The sequence below is a fragment of the Eubalaena glacialis genome, chromosome 12 (assembly GCF_028564815.1).
Source record: "Eubalaena glacialis isolate mEubGla1 chromosome 12, mEubGla1.1.hap2.+ XY, whole genome shotgun sequence".
NCBI classification, from domain to species: Eukaryota; Metazoa; Chordata; class Mammalia; order Artiodactyla; family Balaenidae; genus Eubalaena; species Eubalaena glacialis.
In genome coordinates this window covers 53800110-53817295 of record NC_083727.1, presented here as the reverse complement: position 1 = coordinate 53817295, position 17186 = coordinate 53800110, and positions in this window count along the sequence as shown.

Genomic DNA, 17186 nt, shown 5'->3' with positions numbered 1-17186 from the left:
AAAAAAGTTTACAATGACTGGAAGAATTCCTTGTAATTTGAGTTAAGTGTTATATTTTTGTCTGGTGGCTCTTCTTTGTAGATAATTTCTGCACATCTGTTTTAAGTACCTAAGATTTAGTAAACAAATACATTATGTCAGCCGACCTCCCTCTATAATAATGGTTTGAAAATGAGGTTTTGGTGTTGCCAAAGTTAGGCAATTGATGTGTTCATTCATAGGATTGTATCATTTGAACAGCACTGTATAACTTCGGGGTATGTGTGCAGAATTACCCAGTAATAACTTTGGTAGAAGAAATAAGAAAGAGAGAATCTTGTATGTTTCTGTAGATAGTTCAGCATTTCCCCCCCTAATCACAGATTTACCAGAAAGGCGACAAGAAGGCTTTGCTAATCTGTCTCCCTCTCCAAAAAACAGAGTCGCCCCACCCCAAAGTCATGTGACCGTTCGGAGTGGCCACGAGACTTTGGCATCCCAATGTATTATCTGAAAATGTGAAGAAGACAAAATGCCATGTTTAAAACCACTGCAAAACATTCCCAAAGCACAGGTGGTTTTTGTATGGGTGAGGTGAGGGAGCATGAGTCTGGGTGTTTTTGTTGTTGGTCTTTTTTGTTGTTATGTCAAAATTGCACAAACGTGGTGCTCTACCAGGAAGGATTTGAGTTAGATAGGCTCAGGCCACACTTTAAAAACCAAAAACCGGAAAACGGGTATTCTCGTTGTCTTAGGGTCAAAGCGGGTAATGAACATTCCTATCCCCAACACATCAATTGTATTTTTTTTCTGTACAACTCAGACTTTCCTCAGTATTTGTGTTTTTACATTTTATGGTTAATTTAATTGAAGAAGAAAGGGCATTGCAGAGTTGTTCAACAATTACCTCATTGAGTGTGTCCAGTAGTGCAGGAAGTGATGGCTTCTCTAATGATTTGCTACTCAAGAGGAGAGAGCCAGTGTGCACCAGAAAGCTGGAATGCGTCGCATTCTGTCTCCTCTTCTGCTAAACCCAAAGATGACACGTTGGCATTTGAGGTGTAGCGGAGAATGATGTATATTTATAAATCTATTTATACCACTATACCATGTGTATATATAATATATTTATAACCACTTAAATTGTGAGCCAAACCATGTGAAAGATCCTTCTTTTCCTAATGGCATAAAAAAAAAAAAATCAAACCCTTTCTGAGACTTTGCCTAATTAGCACTCGATGACCTCACAGTCATATTGGTGAGCTTGGGCACCCCCTTGCTATTGTAAGTGACCCTAAAACCTTGGTGCAAAGGTGGGGACTGCATAACAACCAGGGAGAAAGAGACATAAGTTTTTTACTATTAAGGACAATCTAAGATGGGTTTTTTTTTGTTTGTTTTGCCACATTCTGATGATGTGGTCACACCCAAGCCCCAGAAATGAAAATCCCATCGACCACTGCAACTTTTCTCTCTCTTCCTCTCCCTCCTTCCTAAATAACTGATGTTATCACTCATCAATCTGGTTTATATATTCAGTATTTTGGTCCATGGCAACTAATGTCAACCTGCAGAAGAGAACAACAAATTTAGGATAATGCAGAGAAACCTAAGAGCCTTACTGATCTGTTCCTTTAAGTAACGAAACTGACAGTTTTTTATGGTATTTTTTAATCAGTGTTTGACAAGTACAGTCCTTAATTGTAGGTAAACCAAAGCATCACATTCTGACGTTGACACCAAATACTTCCTATTCCCAATTATTCATTTGTTCTCTTTTTCCCCTTTCATGCTTTCTCATTAATGGGAATTTTTCCTGAGACCTGCACAGTGGCTTGAGACTTCTTGATTCTCTTTACCTTCTGACTTTCCCTGAGGCCTCTTACATGTGAACGTTGAGCCCACAATCAACAGTGGTTTTTTTTTTTTTTTTTTTTTCTTCTACTCAAAGTTAAAACCAACCAAAGTTATTGGCTTTTTACTTTGCTAGAACAACAAACTATCTTATGTTTACGTACTGGTTTACATTGTTATTTATGTGCAACTTGTCAAAATGTAAATTAAATATAAATGTTCATGCTTTACCAATGCTTGTCTAGTGTCTTGAGTGAAGGGTGCGTGAGCGACACCTTAACCATACTGCAAGGGTGGCCCCAAAACAAATTCTGAACATGACACAATTTGCCTCTATCCTGCCCACATCCCCACCCTCACCCTTCATCCCCCCCAGAGATGATTCCCTAATTTCACCTCCTCTATCGGCGACTGCTCTAACAGGGTCGGTCTCTTGCCTCTCTCATAACTCAAAGGTTTTTCTCTTTAATTATGAGCTATAAAAGTGCCCTCTAAGGAAATCATTTCAAGCATTAGCCAGTAAGTAGGGGAAGATTTGTTTGCTTTTGTTGGACTTTTTTGTTTTACTTTGTTGATGGACGTGGGGTGGTGGCGAGGTGAGGAAGACTTGAGATCAAGTCCAGAAATGCTGTCCTAGCCTTGATCCAGCATGTATGTGTGTGGACCCAGCCAGCTGCTGGGTGAGGGGCTCTGGGGAGCCCTGGGAACCTGAGGAGCATTTTGCCCATTGGTGGTATCATTTTTGCTTCAGTAGCCAGCATTGAGCACCCCACGGGGAATCAGGGCTTTTGTGCTTCTGCATAGTCTTCCTGCCCTACATCCCATTGTATCTTTTTCCTTCACATTTTAACTCGGGAAGTAGATTAGCCACTTGTGCATTTAAAGCAAATTTCAAGAAAGCTGTTGTTTGACCAGCCTCTGGGCATTGTTAGTATGAAGCCCAGGGATCATGGTGGCTTGGCCATGTGGTCCCAAGGGTCATATGTTGGGAGTGAGTCTACTTGCTCATCCATTGATGCTCCAGTAACTAATCTTTCTCCAGTCACAAACAAAAAGGCACAAATTATTTTGAGTCTCACTTGGTAGATGTGAATAAGAGAGATGCCTGTAGAAAAGTGCTACTGCCCTCAATGAAACAAAAAAAAAATCTAAAAGCCCTTTGCAAATGGTTTTCATGCTTCCCATTTCATCCATTACCAAGTTCATGGTACCATGCCCATGCTAACTGCATGTTAAGAAAATAATGCTCCCTACATTTAGACACTCAAAACTGCCCACTGTTTTTTTTTAATGCTGCTTCTTTATATTCACTTAAACATCTGTGCCAAGAATTTGAAATGCTGCCAACATTTAACTGTGGAGTTAAGAAAACCAGAACCCTATTGTCATAAATGGGCCAAATGGTGCTGGTTGCACTACCAAATTCTACAGAACCATTGTGGTAATAATTTTTCAAAACAAAGCCCAAAAGGAGTCAGAGTATAACAGTTACTACCATAAATCATAGTTCTTTACTTGACAAAGCATGCCTTTTTTTCTTGAGAGTTATCTATCTTGGGAACACTTGTGGACTTAGCTGTTTAATGAAACATTACATGAGAAGATAATATTCACTAGGAGCTCAAGTCTCCCCAGCCGACATCCACCCTGTTGAACTGAGACTTTGGGCAGCTGTTTGTAGAGCAAGGCAAAAATGAAGAAGCCACCTTTTTGAATCTTTCCTTAAACTAAAAGCCCTGTTCAGAAATGATGCATTCAATTCTTCACCAGAAGAAAACATATAGAATATACAGTTCCATGGGAGTTTATGGGCACACATCTCAAATTGTTTCTCTTGAGGGACAGGAAACCAATTTAGGACCCATAAGTTTGTACAAGTGAACTTATTTCTGTGTGTGTGTGTCTGTGTGTGTGTGAAGCCTTCTTTAAAAGAAGATAATGGGGACAGGCCAGAGCAGAGAAATGAAAGTAATTAGAGGCACATGGTGGAGGATTTCTAATGTAAAACCAGGCCTCTGGGATAATCTGGTCTACAAAGGAAGGCTGTACCACAGAGGTTGGCAGCTAAAAACATTAATGCATAGAAGAGAAGTTACATAGAATGGGATCATTGAACCAATTGAAAAGACATTTCTATTTCCTTTATGAGACCATAGAGTTCATTCTCCATAACATGTCTGTTTCATTATCAGTGTCTGGCCAGAAGAAATCAGATCATCCTGAGCACTGGCTACCTCTTTGGAGTCCACTTCTGGGCATACAGCAGCTGCAAGAAATGTTTCAGGACCCAGGAATAAGCCTCCTATCACATCCTTTTTTAAGCTTCAAGTCCTCAGGACCCCCAAGTCCGTTTGCTCAAAGTGCTACTGACAGCTGCTCCTTCAATAAGTGAGAAGTGATTTTAATCTCAATATAGCTTTAATCACGTAATTTAGGCCAAAAACAGAGCAAGATTCCAAAAAGTTATTCTTAACCTGATTTATGCAAATACTCCCCATGCCCAGTTCAACAGAATACTATAAACTAACAGACCCTCTCCTGGTTTGCTCTTCCTTCCAGGTTTGATAAATAACGAACCAGAGTTGGTCATGTACACATTCCTTCTCTCTGAATTTAAGATAGAAGCTTTTATTTAGCATAAATGTGAACACAGTCACCTTGTAGTTTTCTCCTACCCCCATCAAGAAAGAAAGAGGAAGTGACAGGTAAATGCCAGTGGGTAGTTTTGGTAAGAAATTCTTCAGTGTGCTAACAAAAGGGGGTTGTTCTCATGGAATCGTGGTACAACTTCCCATCTTTAGGTATCTGAAGAATTCATCTGTGGGCTATGGCAACCAGGGTGAGGAGCAGAGCAAAAGAAATGAAGTTAAATCATTAGCAGAAGGGACTTTGGTTTAAATGACAAAAAATAACACCCACCTTTACGGTTGGTAACACAACGGCTTCCTTTCCATGGGAGGGAGGAAGTAGTCTCCTTGCTGGGAGGGCTTAGAGAGGAGCCAGCTTGTTTGAAAGCACAGGATAAGCAAGATGCCTGGCAAGTCCTTCCCACGTCTGTAATTCAAAGGTTTCTCTCAACCTTACAAATGATGGTGCACCTGGAGACAAGACAGAGCTAAGGCTCTGGTAGAGAACTTAAGTTTCCTTAATGTTCCTGAGGCCTCCTAGGAAACTATTTATATAAAACTATCTATATGGAAGACAAATCTGAAGAGCTTGTCTAATTCTGAGGAAGAGTCCATGACACCACGAAATGAACTGTGCTGTATATTTTGTAAAATATTTGAAAACATATTCCCCGTTTGAGTTCTTCCCAGGGATTCTGAAAGGGGTGGAAAATGAGACATGGTACCCCTCCCACCTGGCACCCAGTACTCTGCAGAGCAATGTCCAGGCTAGCAGCCTGTCAGTGTAGTTACACCTTGGGAAGAGAAGGGACCGTCTCCACCCTCCCTCCTTCCACAGCAAGGCTGCCCTTGAGTGCTATTTCCCATCCACACAGGCAAAGGAAGTGGGATGCACCCTCATCCCTTTCTGTGGAACGCTTTCTTGCCTCCCCAGTTTTAGAACAATTAACGTGACAGTGATTTGCTGTGAGACTAACCATCTAAAGATCATGAATGGGGTGATTTAAGTCCTTCTTCTGTGCTCCCCAGGCCAGAGTCTAAATATACGCCCAAGGTGGGAACTGAGATTATGTGCTCCTACTCTGCAGGAAAGAGTGAACTGGGGATTTAGTTCTAGTCCTGGTTCAACCCCTAGTTACCTGTGTGCTCTCAAGAAAGTCCTGGAACTTCTTGGGCCTCAGTTTCCTGATCCATAAAATGAAGGAGTCATTCCTAGGTTTTCTTTGCCTCTTTCGGAAGTATTACATCTCTTAATATGCTAAAAGTCCATCGTTTTCTCTTATTTCCTTTTGGTTTGTTTTCCTTGGAAGTCTGATTGTTGCTATAGGCAGATATTTGTAATTTAGAGAGCAGATGTCAGAGGAAAATGGAAATGAGAGGCAGGCTTATATGGAAAAAACTATTGTGGCTTCTTTTGGCAAGAGATTGGGCTCGCAAAGGTCCTGCTAATTTGTGAGAACCATGAAATTTCCCCAGGAATTAATATGCTCATCTGAAAGGAATCAAGATTCTTTTAATGGAAATAATGAGTTGTGTGTAAATCAAACCTCTGTTCAAGTACCATGAATTCTAGGCTGTTTAGTTTAGCGGCTTTTTGTTTTTTCTTATACATCTTTTTTCTTTCTTTCTTTCTTTCTTTTTATGCAAAGGCTTACTTGTATGAAGACTAAGAAAGATTTAATTTTGTTGCCACAAAAAGGAAAGGGGGTCAAAAATATGAGAGCTAAAGAAGAGAAGGTGAGGCCAATCGAGAGAACCCAAGAAGACGCTGAAAGAAACATTCTGGTTAGCAAAGCAATGGAGGCCTCGATACTGCTCTAACGGTTCAAGGTTTAAAAAGGGGAATAAAGAAAAATGAAGCAGCAAGAGGGAGGAGGAGAGGGAAAGGTTAAGCCAAGACAGAAACTGTGAGTAGATAGATGTGAAAGGGGCTGAAAATAAGTGAAAAGTGAAAAATTGCTTTATGAATAAACCGTTAAAAAATAGCGAGTGAAAAAGCAATCGTGCTTCCAGTTATTACTGAATCACCAGCTCGTGGCAGCCAGAGGCTGACCTGAGCTGCGACTCCAGGCTTAACCTATATGCAGCAGTTGGTGCAGGGCTGCTCCTGTGGGCGGACTCCGTTTTCTACTTGAGTGTCAGTTTCATTGTGATTACTTGCCGTCACAGACGCATGTGGCCCATTTTACCGCCTTGAACACAGAAAACATGACTTGGTCCTCTCTCCAACCTGCTGACACTACAAGGCAGGCGATAGCCTCTCCGTACATACAGGACACAGTCAAGGCAGGGAGCGAGGGCCGAGGGCCGGGAAGGGTGAGCAGATCTTCTAAGAGAAGTTGATGCGGCCCGAACGCTCAGCCTGCCTCAGCCTTTTTCTGAAAATGAGGCTGTGAGTTCATACTCAGTGATCCCTTTCATTCCTGGTGGTGTGTCAGGGCAGGGACACAGTGGCCGTCCCACAATGTCTTCTGTGCCAAGAGCTGACAGAATAGCCTCTCCGGAGCACATCAGGGCCAGCAAACAAAATGCCAATCATAGCGTAACTGCCTCTGCCCCCGCCTACTTGAGGAAGCATTGGGAGCCCTAGGAAGTGAACCGGTTCCACCAGTTGACCCCGCCCTCCGAGCCTCCCGGAAGCGCGAGGACCGGAAGTGCTCGCACCCACCGGAAGACGGGTCAAGCATCGCGAGGAAGGGCTGGTGCAAATAGTACAAGGCATCTCCAAAGCTGCAGGGTCGACCCCCTGCTCCTTCCAAGTGTAGAACATACTTCTCTATCGGAGGTGCCTGTGTGCAGTTAACTTTTGATTCTGTTTCAACAGAAAGGAGGTGGAAGATGGTCACAAATCCCGAGATAATTTGCTTGCGAGGGCTTCACTGGTTGTCTCCAGTGGACTCCAGGGAGGCGGGTGGCCCGCCAGGGTTCTAGGGGCTGGCAGAAGCCAGCCCCAGGGAACATTTGACCCAAGTGACCCATGGAGCAGTGAGCCCATGCACACAGCTGGCTGTAAAATCAAAGAATGAGGCCCAATTTTAATGAATCCATTTCATTTTTAAGAACCAAGGTTAAGACTGTAGTTCTCTACATCTGGCCAATGGGGCTGAGGTTTCCATCAGAGCCTCACACAGATCTTAGTATCTGCTCTTGCTGTTGCTGCAAGAAGTACCTGGCCTTGTGCTGGTGGAAGGTTTAAGTCTTTCGTCCTTGAATGTTTTCACGAAGGAGGAAGGTAGGGATGGGCTTTGAGCATCTCTATCTTAGAAATGGGACTGTCAAAGCATGGAAGGTCAGGAGAGAGGCCCAAGCCACCTGACAAGTTTCTGGTGGACCTGGAAACCAAATCCCAGCTTCCTGATTCTGCTTCCCAAGTTAGCAGGTTACACAACATTGCTATTGCCTAGCGGGGCAGGGCCACAGGAGTCACTGATGCTGTTTGTACTTAGGGCAGACTTGCCAAAACAGCAGGGTTTTACAGCATTAAGTTACTGTCTTTTGCCTTGTCCGGAGCTTGACTCTTAACGAGTTCTGCAGACATTTCAGGAAAGCAAGGTGGAGACAGCAAGCCTTGGAGAACCGTGGCCTGCTACGGCCCAACGTTATTCTGAATCCATCCCAGCTCAACACAATTATTAACGTCTCTGAAACCAAGCTCCCTCCAGATGCCCCTTTTCTGAAAGGCTTTCATCACTCTGGGGGTAGCCAGTTCCCCTTCAAAGAGCCTGATTGAGTTGGCAGTTCCACATGCGTTAACAGAGGGTGGGTGTCAGGCTTCAGTGGTTCCGGGTCAGCCTCAGGTCAGCAGTGCTCCAAAGAGGAAACTGAGGCAGAGAGCTCCTCACTCCCTGTCAGGACATGCCTCAGGGACCTGACAACTACAGCTGAAGGGCACAGTGATGCTCAGACAGAAGGCACTGCGCACTTGCAAAAATTCAGCTGCTATTTTGGATAAAGTGGATAAGCTCATTCCACTTTAAAAGCGTGGAGGGTCTGAGTTTTCTACAAAGGAGAGGAAACACATAAATGGACATCTTGTCTGCTTCGAGTACACATAAAAATTTTTTTGTTGCTTCTGAGTTTAAGGAGGTATGTTCTCTGTTTTAAATATTGCCCATATATAGTTAACCAACATACCTGGAGACAGAGATGAAAGTTGAGAAAGAGCAGTCTGTTCTACCTTTCTGTTCCCAGGCAATGTAATCCCACAAGGCACGATTCCTCTAAGAATTATCTGAAGACTTGCAATATACCCACCTGTTATACAGCTTTTGCAACCAACAGAAACCCTGTAGATTTATAGTCATGTTGCTTCAAATTGGTAGTTTTTGTCTTCTCTAGTTTTGACCTGCACATGGATTCCAGACTGAAAATTACATTTATCTGTAGCAAACCATTCAGCCCATCTTAGATAGGTTACAGCTGTTTCAACCATCCCTCCAACTTTAGTGTAATAACATCATATATTACGGTTCATCTATAGCCTGAAGAATTAGGTGCTCTTAAGAGGACTGGCAGGAAAGAAAGAAAGAGAAGGAAGGAAGGAAGGGAGGGAGGGAGGGAAGGAGGAAGGAAGGAAGGGAAGGAAGGAAGGAAGAAAAGAAAGGAAGGAAGGAAGGAAGGAAGAAAAAGGAAGAAAAGGAAGGAAGAAAGGAATCTTTTAAGAGTAGCTATATAACTTAGACATGGGAGAAGCATCTCTTGAATTTAGGTCCAAATCTTGTTCACATCAGAGGAATGAGTGAGAACGTGATCAGGTGGAGATGAGCATTGGCTGGCAGGGATGCTGAACCCCGGCTCACCATGAGTTCTGCTGAGGGCCACTGGGCTTCTCCAAAAGAGAAGCATATATTTCTTATAAACAAAAACCAGAAAAAGGCAGGGCAAAGTCTGTGCTGAAGGTGCACAGACTTCCTTCCTTCCGTATTTGGGTTTTTCTCCCTTCTAAGGGGTGTTTGAAAGTTTTTCCTGTGCTTCTAACTGAGCAGAAACCACATCACGTCTTTTGTCACCGTCTCTGCTCACCACTGGAGACCCTGGTGGTTAGAGAGGGAAAGTCCCTTTCGATGGGGGTAGAGGGTGTTGGGGGCCAGGAAGGGGGGTGGTGGGGAGAGGGGAGAGGGGAGAGGAGGGATCACTAAGGTTTCCTCCTGGCCTCTACAGTGTACCCACCCTGGCCGGTCTCTCCAATCCTCCGAGCCACAAAGCACGTCTTTTAATGCCCCTGATCACCTTGGGGTGATGGAGGAAGAGATCATTCAACGAAGGAAAGAACATCCACTTCCAGAGCTCTGTGGTTCTGGGAAGCCAGAAGAGTGGCCACGGGGACCTCTGTGTAGCCTGAGGATAGCTTATACCTGACTCCTTAGCACCTGTCCCGATGGACAGGTGACATATTGGGAGGACAAGGGGAGAGAGGCTGGGGCACAGCTATATATTTGGTTTGAGCTGTTTTAGGGCAGTCTCTGTAGTGACATTTCTTCTCTCTCTTTTTTTAAATCATGGTAAAAAAAAATACACACAAAATTTACCACTTTCACTGTTTTTAAGTGTACAGTTCAGTAGTGTTCACTCTAATCACATTGTTGTGCAAAGATCTCTACAACGTTTTCATCTTGCAAAGCTGAAACTCTTAGCCCGTGAAACAACAGCGCCCCTTTGGCCTCCCCCTGAGCCCCTGTGCACTGACATGTCTTGATCATGAGTGCTTTTCTTTTCAGTTAAATCTATAAACTTGATTTCCGTGCCAAGACCTGTTGCAAGTTCATGCACCAGCCTCCCTGTCTAGTGAGCAGTTCAGATTCACTCGGCCATGAATATTCATCACTCACTGGGGATCACGTTCCCAAATGCTTGTCCTCAGCACTCCGGCTGGGCTTCAGCAGTTTATGGACTTGTTATTGGCACCACCAAACTGGTCAGGAATGAAAATAACAATCAACTCCTTAAATGTTTACAAGCTTCCTGGGCTATTGCACATGTAATTTCAAGCTGCCATCTTGTCTCCTCTCGCTCAGTGGAATGGAATGTCCTCTCCAACAGCTTGGCGGCTGCAGGACCCTGGGGAGGACAAGGCCCCTTGCCCCGATTTTCTAATGGAGCCTGGGCTGCAGTCCTCTCTGGTGGCGGGTTGTTTGGGCTCTTGTTGCTCTGCACCACTTCCTCGTACAAGTTACGTCTAAACAAATCCTCCCAGTAGGTTGTCCTTGGAGCCAGAGCAGGAGGCAGGTGAGTACTCTCACTCAATCAGCACGATCAGTTTGTCATTCCCTGAAAATAGAGTCGTCCCTCCAGTCTGTCCAGTCTCCCACCCCCAGCACTTGGTGGCGGGGATGGGGAGGAGGGCGCGCCTTGGAGCAAAGCCACATTCCAGGGGGAGGGTTCCTCCCACTCACCGCACTGGGCGGGCATGTTGTGCCTCGTGCCTGCAGCCACCCTTGAAGTGTTGCTGTTACACAACAGTCATGAACTCTGGAATGTCTCTGGTCATTTACAGCGTGACTGGGTCACTCCATAAATGACATGGTCAAGCTTCAAGGCCCAGAATGAGGTTGGCTTGTTTTTCAATAGACCATTTTCTCCCGCCCAGAACAAAGCTTCCAGGCTTTTACGATGTACTTCTTACTCTGAGACTCCTGAGAATGGAAATTCAGGGGAAAGAAAATACGGGAATAGATTACAAATCACACTCCAGTAGTCCTACGGATGCTTTCAAAACACTCTGAACAATTTGACCATACTATTTGCAGATAAGAAGCTTTCTAGAAATTAGCTGGGCACTTCTTAGAGTAACTTTTCATCTTCTCTCACTCCTGCCTTGACTTTTTCCTTCTTTGGTTCATTTCCTTCATGAGATAAATGAAGAGAGCAACCGATTAAGGTTCCAAAGAACATAGGATTTATGAGTCATGTCTATTTTTTTCTCTACTGTATTCATTTTAAATGGCATTGTTCCAGTAGAAGAAACAGAAAGTAAAATATGTACCTTAAATACTGATTTTGGTGCTTCTGTAGTACAATAATCATTATGAAAATAATGCCTCATTTGATTTATACTGTATAAGTTACTAGGGTCTGCCACCGCCATTTTCTCATTTTATCCTCATGAATACCCTTTGAGATGGGTTCTATTATACATACAAGGAAACAGACGCCCAGAGAGATCAAATAAATTAGGTGATGCAGGGAAAAAAACCCTTAACCCAGTTCACATCGAAAATACTCCAAAACAGTAACTGTTCTTAAGTAACTTGCTTAATGTCACCCAACTAGTGACTATGACCAGAACCTTCCTAAACCATGGCCACTAACTTCTCTCTCCACCTCAGCATAGCAATCTTAAGTCCATGAAATACAAGAGATTTAACTTTAAACATTTTCTGGAACCTCCACTTTATTATGTGTTAGCTATAGAATTAGTTTGTTGAGGAGTCACTAAATGTAATTCATACAACCTTGTGGTTTTTTAACCCATTTCCCCCAAGGCGGAAAAAAAAAAAAAAAACGCTGGGAGAATCCTCCCTACTGCTCCTCTTATTTTTAAATCATTTTATCAAAATGACTGAGTTTGGGGTGCGGGGGGCATGTTTTAAATTGTGAGGCTTTCAACCTAATAATGAAAGGTAAATCCAGCATTTTGACTCATGCATTCAATCATTTGTTCATTCAACAATATTTATTGCCTGCCTATTATACTTTAAATATTGGGCCAGGCTAAAGTATCCCAGCTGGCCAAACCAGGAATAAACCCAGGAGCAGGTACGAATAAGACCAAGACCTTGATGTCAAAGAGTTTCCTGCCTCCAGAGAGAGAGAGCTATGTACAATTTGATTGATGTTATTGGCCTCTTTCAAATAAATTAGTTCTATTAATAACTGCTAAGAGGGATCAAATTGAATTAGAAACACAAATTCCTAGCTTTCATTTGAAGCATTTAGTTTTATAGGTATTTTGGGTATCTTCTGCATATAATTCACCTTTGGCTCAAAAATGATAATTTAAGTAAGAACAGTGTACATCCTGACTATATTTTGGTTTGGATGTCTAACAGAGAATTCCATGTCCACTTTTTATATTTGTACTAGCCTCCACGGGGCAGTGCTAGAACTGAATATCAGCAAAACACACTGTTAAATCTGGCTATGCCTGCAAGGAATTTTTTCTAATTTAAAAAATTTTGTTATAAATCAGTGATAATTTAGGAGTAGGTGGTCATAGGACTACAGTATCATTTCTACATAGACCTTCAGAAATGTGAGTTTCTGGATGAGATATAAACAAAGAGAGCTCTAAGTTGTTTGTTCTTAATATTATATAAAACACACTATGCTGAGATGTGCTAGGTTTAACTTTAACTATCCAAGCATCTCATAAGAATTCATAAAATCATGTCAGGTCATTTCTTTCTTTCAAAAAGATGTATTTCCAGAAAAATAGCAATAATGGTGGGGGGTCTTGAAATGGAAGGGGTGCTATACTGGGGGGAGTTGTGGGGTATGAGGACAGGTAATCAGGACACCTGGGTTTATTCCTGGTATGGCCAGTTGGGCTACTTCAGCAAGAGGTGTAGCTTCTCCAAGTCTGTTTCCACATCTGTAAAATGTAGTAGTTAAACGTCTAAGTCCATTTCTACAAATCAATGGATGTAAAAGCTTGTTGCTCATTTTAGTAAAGCTGTATTAACATGAAAAGATCTCAGGGAAACCTCACTCAGCTGGTGGCCTCCCTTCTAGCCATTCTGTGTTTTAGCCAAACACGGTGTTTTGGTCAGGGTGGCAAAGGAAAACAGGGCGGCGTTGCCCTGCAGCTCTTGGCTCAGAGCTTTGGGAGGTATTGATGACTCAGCACGTGGCTCTCTGCCCCGTGGTCAGGGCTGCAGGTGCCCAGGAGGGCCTTATTAGGAGGGAGCTGCCAGCACTTTGGGGTGAGGCAGGAACTTGAAATGCAGACCATTTATAAGCACTCAGATTCCAGGATACCTTACTCAAGCTTAGGAGTGTCAACCTCCATCCCTTCATCAAACTGCCACCTTGGATAATTATGCTTCTCACATTAGTCTTGCATTTCAGTGCCATGTGGCATCCACACTTACTCTTCCCTGGTGTTGTGCAGTTTGCTTGTTGTCATCTAACCCATAAACCTGATGACAAGGCTTTTATTGCTTGGGGGTGGGAATAAGGGTGAATTGGGATATTTTTCTTAGACCCAATGAATCTGCTCTTTCAGGTCACTAAAGAGAAAAGAGAAAAAGAGAGAGAGAGAGAAAAAAAAAAAAAAAGCAATCCAACACTCTTCCCAATTTGAGGACAAAGGAAACTTACCACCTCAAAAACATTGGTGTCAATACTAGAGTCACCCTCGGTAGACAGGGGTCTTGGAAATCCTGGAAACATTTTGTAAAGATTAATACAACACTTATTTGTATGGAAAACTATTTTTTAAGGGGGTAATACGTTGTGAAACTACAAGGCTGTATAATCTTTAAGCTATGAGCTTTCGACATAATTGTTTTGAGATCAACCAATCAGACCACACATTTCGTGCTACCAGGTTATAATGAGTGTTCATTAAACATCATGATAACAACACCCTACTTCTTTGCTAACAAAGGGGCATTCTCTTCATGTATCACTGATAACAGGTGATGTGGCACAATTAAAGTCATCTACTCATTCCCTTTTTCCTGATTTCTTTCAGAGCTGTCAAATGGTCAGAGAACATTTTTTCCTCCTCCTGATTTTTCCTCCTTCCTCTTTCCTTACTTCTCCTTTTTTACCTTCCTCTGGGTTGAACTAGGGTTCCTCATGTGAGGAAATGTCTCCCTCCTGACCAGTCAGGCACTTTGGGCAATGCTTGACTTTTCCAGGTCACTGGGACACCGTTGGGTGAACTGCAGTCAACATTTACGGAGTGAAATTCCAATAGCTGGAGACATCTACCCACCTCCCAATATGACCAGTTTTTCCAGAGGAGTTATTTACTCACCTTGCAGAGCTAGACAATGGAGTGAACTCTTCCATGTGTGCATGTAAATCTGGAAAAATAGCCTACTTTTGGAATATTCTAAATATCTGCTTTTATTTGCATCTATTTTAATTTATTGGTGTTTCCTATGCCTGACTGGTTCTCTGTGATTTTAGGCAAGTCATTGAACCTCTGATTTACCATTTACTTATCTCTGAAGTATCACTGGTACAAATGAGGAGCTTTAATTCTTTCATCCACTATTTATGAAACCCAAACTTTTCTGCATGATGCTGCATTTTGTGTTTTCGGAGTCACAGGACAGAACAGTGTCTGCTGCTGTTCCCTAGAATTTACAATCTAATTGGAAAGATGGACATTTACACATAAAAATAATACCAGCAGAGCAAGGCCATATGTGATTATGCCCAGTAAGACAAATGTTGTATGTACAAGGATATTCACTGCAGCACTGTTTGTTATAACAACATTTGGGGAAACGTCTAAATGTCCATTAATACGGAAGACTGGTTAAACAAAATATGATCATCTATACAGTGGAATACTATGCAGTTAGTAAAAAAGAATGGGCTGGCTCTCCATCTACTAAAATGGAAGCGCTCCAAAATACAGCTTTAAGAGAAAAAAGCAAGTGTGTAATAGTGTGGCCTGTGCTACCATTTGTGAAAAAGAAAAAAATAGGCATATGATGCAAAGTCTTATGTATGCATTGGATATCTTTGAACAGATATACAGGAATCTGGAAAAAGCAAATGGCTCTTGGGAAGAGATGGGAGGCTAAGGAATGGGGAAGGAGGAAGAGCCACCTTACTTTTAGCATCCTCTTGTCACTTGTGAATTTTCCAACCTGGTACATATATTATCAAATTTTTAAATAAACATAATAATATTTAAGATGTACCCTAATCCCTAACTGGAAGATCTACTGCTCTGTTCCCTTCAAGTCAGTTCCCATCTGATGCTTCTAACATGTAGAGCAGGACAGAAGGGGTTTCTATAACCTGACATTCCATTAAACTTGGAGTTTTAGGGAACTGATTCAACATGATAATTCAAAAGGATGTGGGACATCGTTGAGGGAAGGAATTTGGGGAACACAGGAGAGCCAGCCAGATGTGCCCTGAGTAGAAGGTTCTTTCTTCCCTGAGAACCTCTGCTGACTCTGTCACACTTGTGGGTGTCCTTTGTCACCTGGACACCTGTGGCCAAGAAGGGGACTGACAGCCCTGGCTCCTGTCATAAGGAGGGTCATGTCTTCTTGGTTCTAAGTTCTTCCTGGCACATTCCCAGAGGGTATGGCAGCTTATCAGAACTTTGTTACCATTGGTAATAACATCTCCTAGACCAGTAGAATCTCAGAGGCAGGAAGGACTCTGGAAACTCTCCTCACCGCCATCATCTTACAGTCAGGCCCTGGGGAAGACTGACCCGCCCATGGACACATCAGGCATCAGGCGCAGAGCTGGGATGGTGCCCTTGCTCTTCTAATCCTGAGTCCAGTGCTCTTTTTATGACACTACATAAAGTCACGGTCCCCTTGGATTTTCAGTTGGGGCGATTCTAAGGCCATGACAGCTGTTCCTCCAAAATGGATTGAACATTGTGAGGGCAAACTCGACAAGCCAGAGTCAGGGCTTCCCTAAGGCCAGGCTGCTGAGACAGGTTTCAGGGTGGGAATAAGGGGACCAGGAGATTCCCTCTTCCTGCTGGAGAGAAGGTGGGTGATCACACAGACTCCCAGCCAACAGCCAGACAGGTAGTCTTCAGGATATATACCCACCACTCCCCCCATGGATCAAGTCCAACCTAGAAGCTTCAGCATGAAAAAATCCTCACCCCCAAGATGTAACATACCAATTTTTATTAGTGATGGGTTATATAAAACTTCCTACAGTCTCAGGTCTGGAAACCATAATATAGGAGCAAAGCAGTAAGGAAAATAGACAAATTTGTCCTTTTTTTTTTCTGTTGGAAAAAGAAAACAATAAAACCTCAGTCCTTGGACTAACTTTAAAAAACATAGTAAGGGCTAAATGTGCTCGTCCATTTGATACCACTTCTCTTTTTGCTATTTGTACGAGTCCCCTGTGTCTATGGGATCAAGCTAAGTCTCTGGGCATCAGAGTCCACTGGGTTGGGTTGGCAAATGGCTCATCACTCCTGGGTGCTGACCTCTAACCCTACTTAGTTAGAGTCTCACCTGTGCAGCTCTGACGGCTTTTACTTTCTATTTACTAAAATAAATTTCCTCGTTTATGATGACTTCAGAAAATGGACTCTGGACTTGGAGTTTATAAAGACAAGAACTAGCTTATCTCCGTCCTGGCCGTGAATCACTGCCTCTTCCCACCCATTTCCACAGACACCTGAGTTAATTTAGTCTCATCTAATTCCTCCTGCTGTTCTCAGCGGGACTTCCGCCACCTCGGCAGCATGAGTCAAAACGGATCATCCGACTGCTTAACGAATGAAGGTATTTGTTTGCAGCTGAATGTTTACAACAAAAACCGCCAACTATCTTGTTTTTTCATGTTGGGACAGCCCGGAAGCTGAGCTCCAGGGAGACAGCCTCTCCATTCCTGCCTAGAAGATGGGGGTCTTCTGATTTCTTGGCTTGTTTGGCTTTCGTTGAAAGGTTCGAAAGTTCTACCCCACGTCCAGTGTCTCAGGTCTCGATGAATAAAAAAGTGTCAGCACCTAAGCTAATCTTTATTCTTCATTTCCAGCCACAGCTCAAGGGTTTT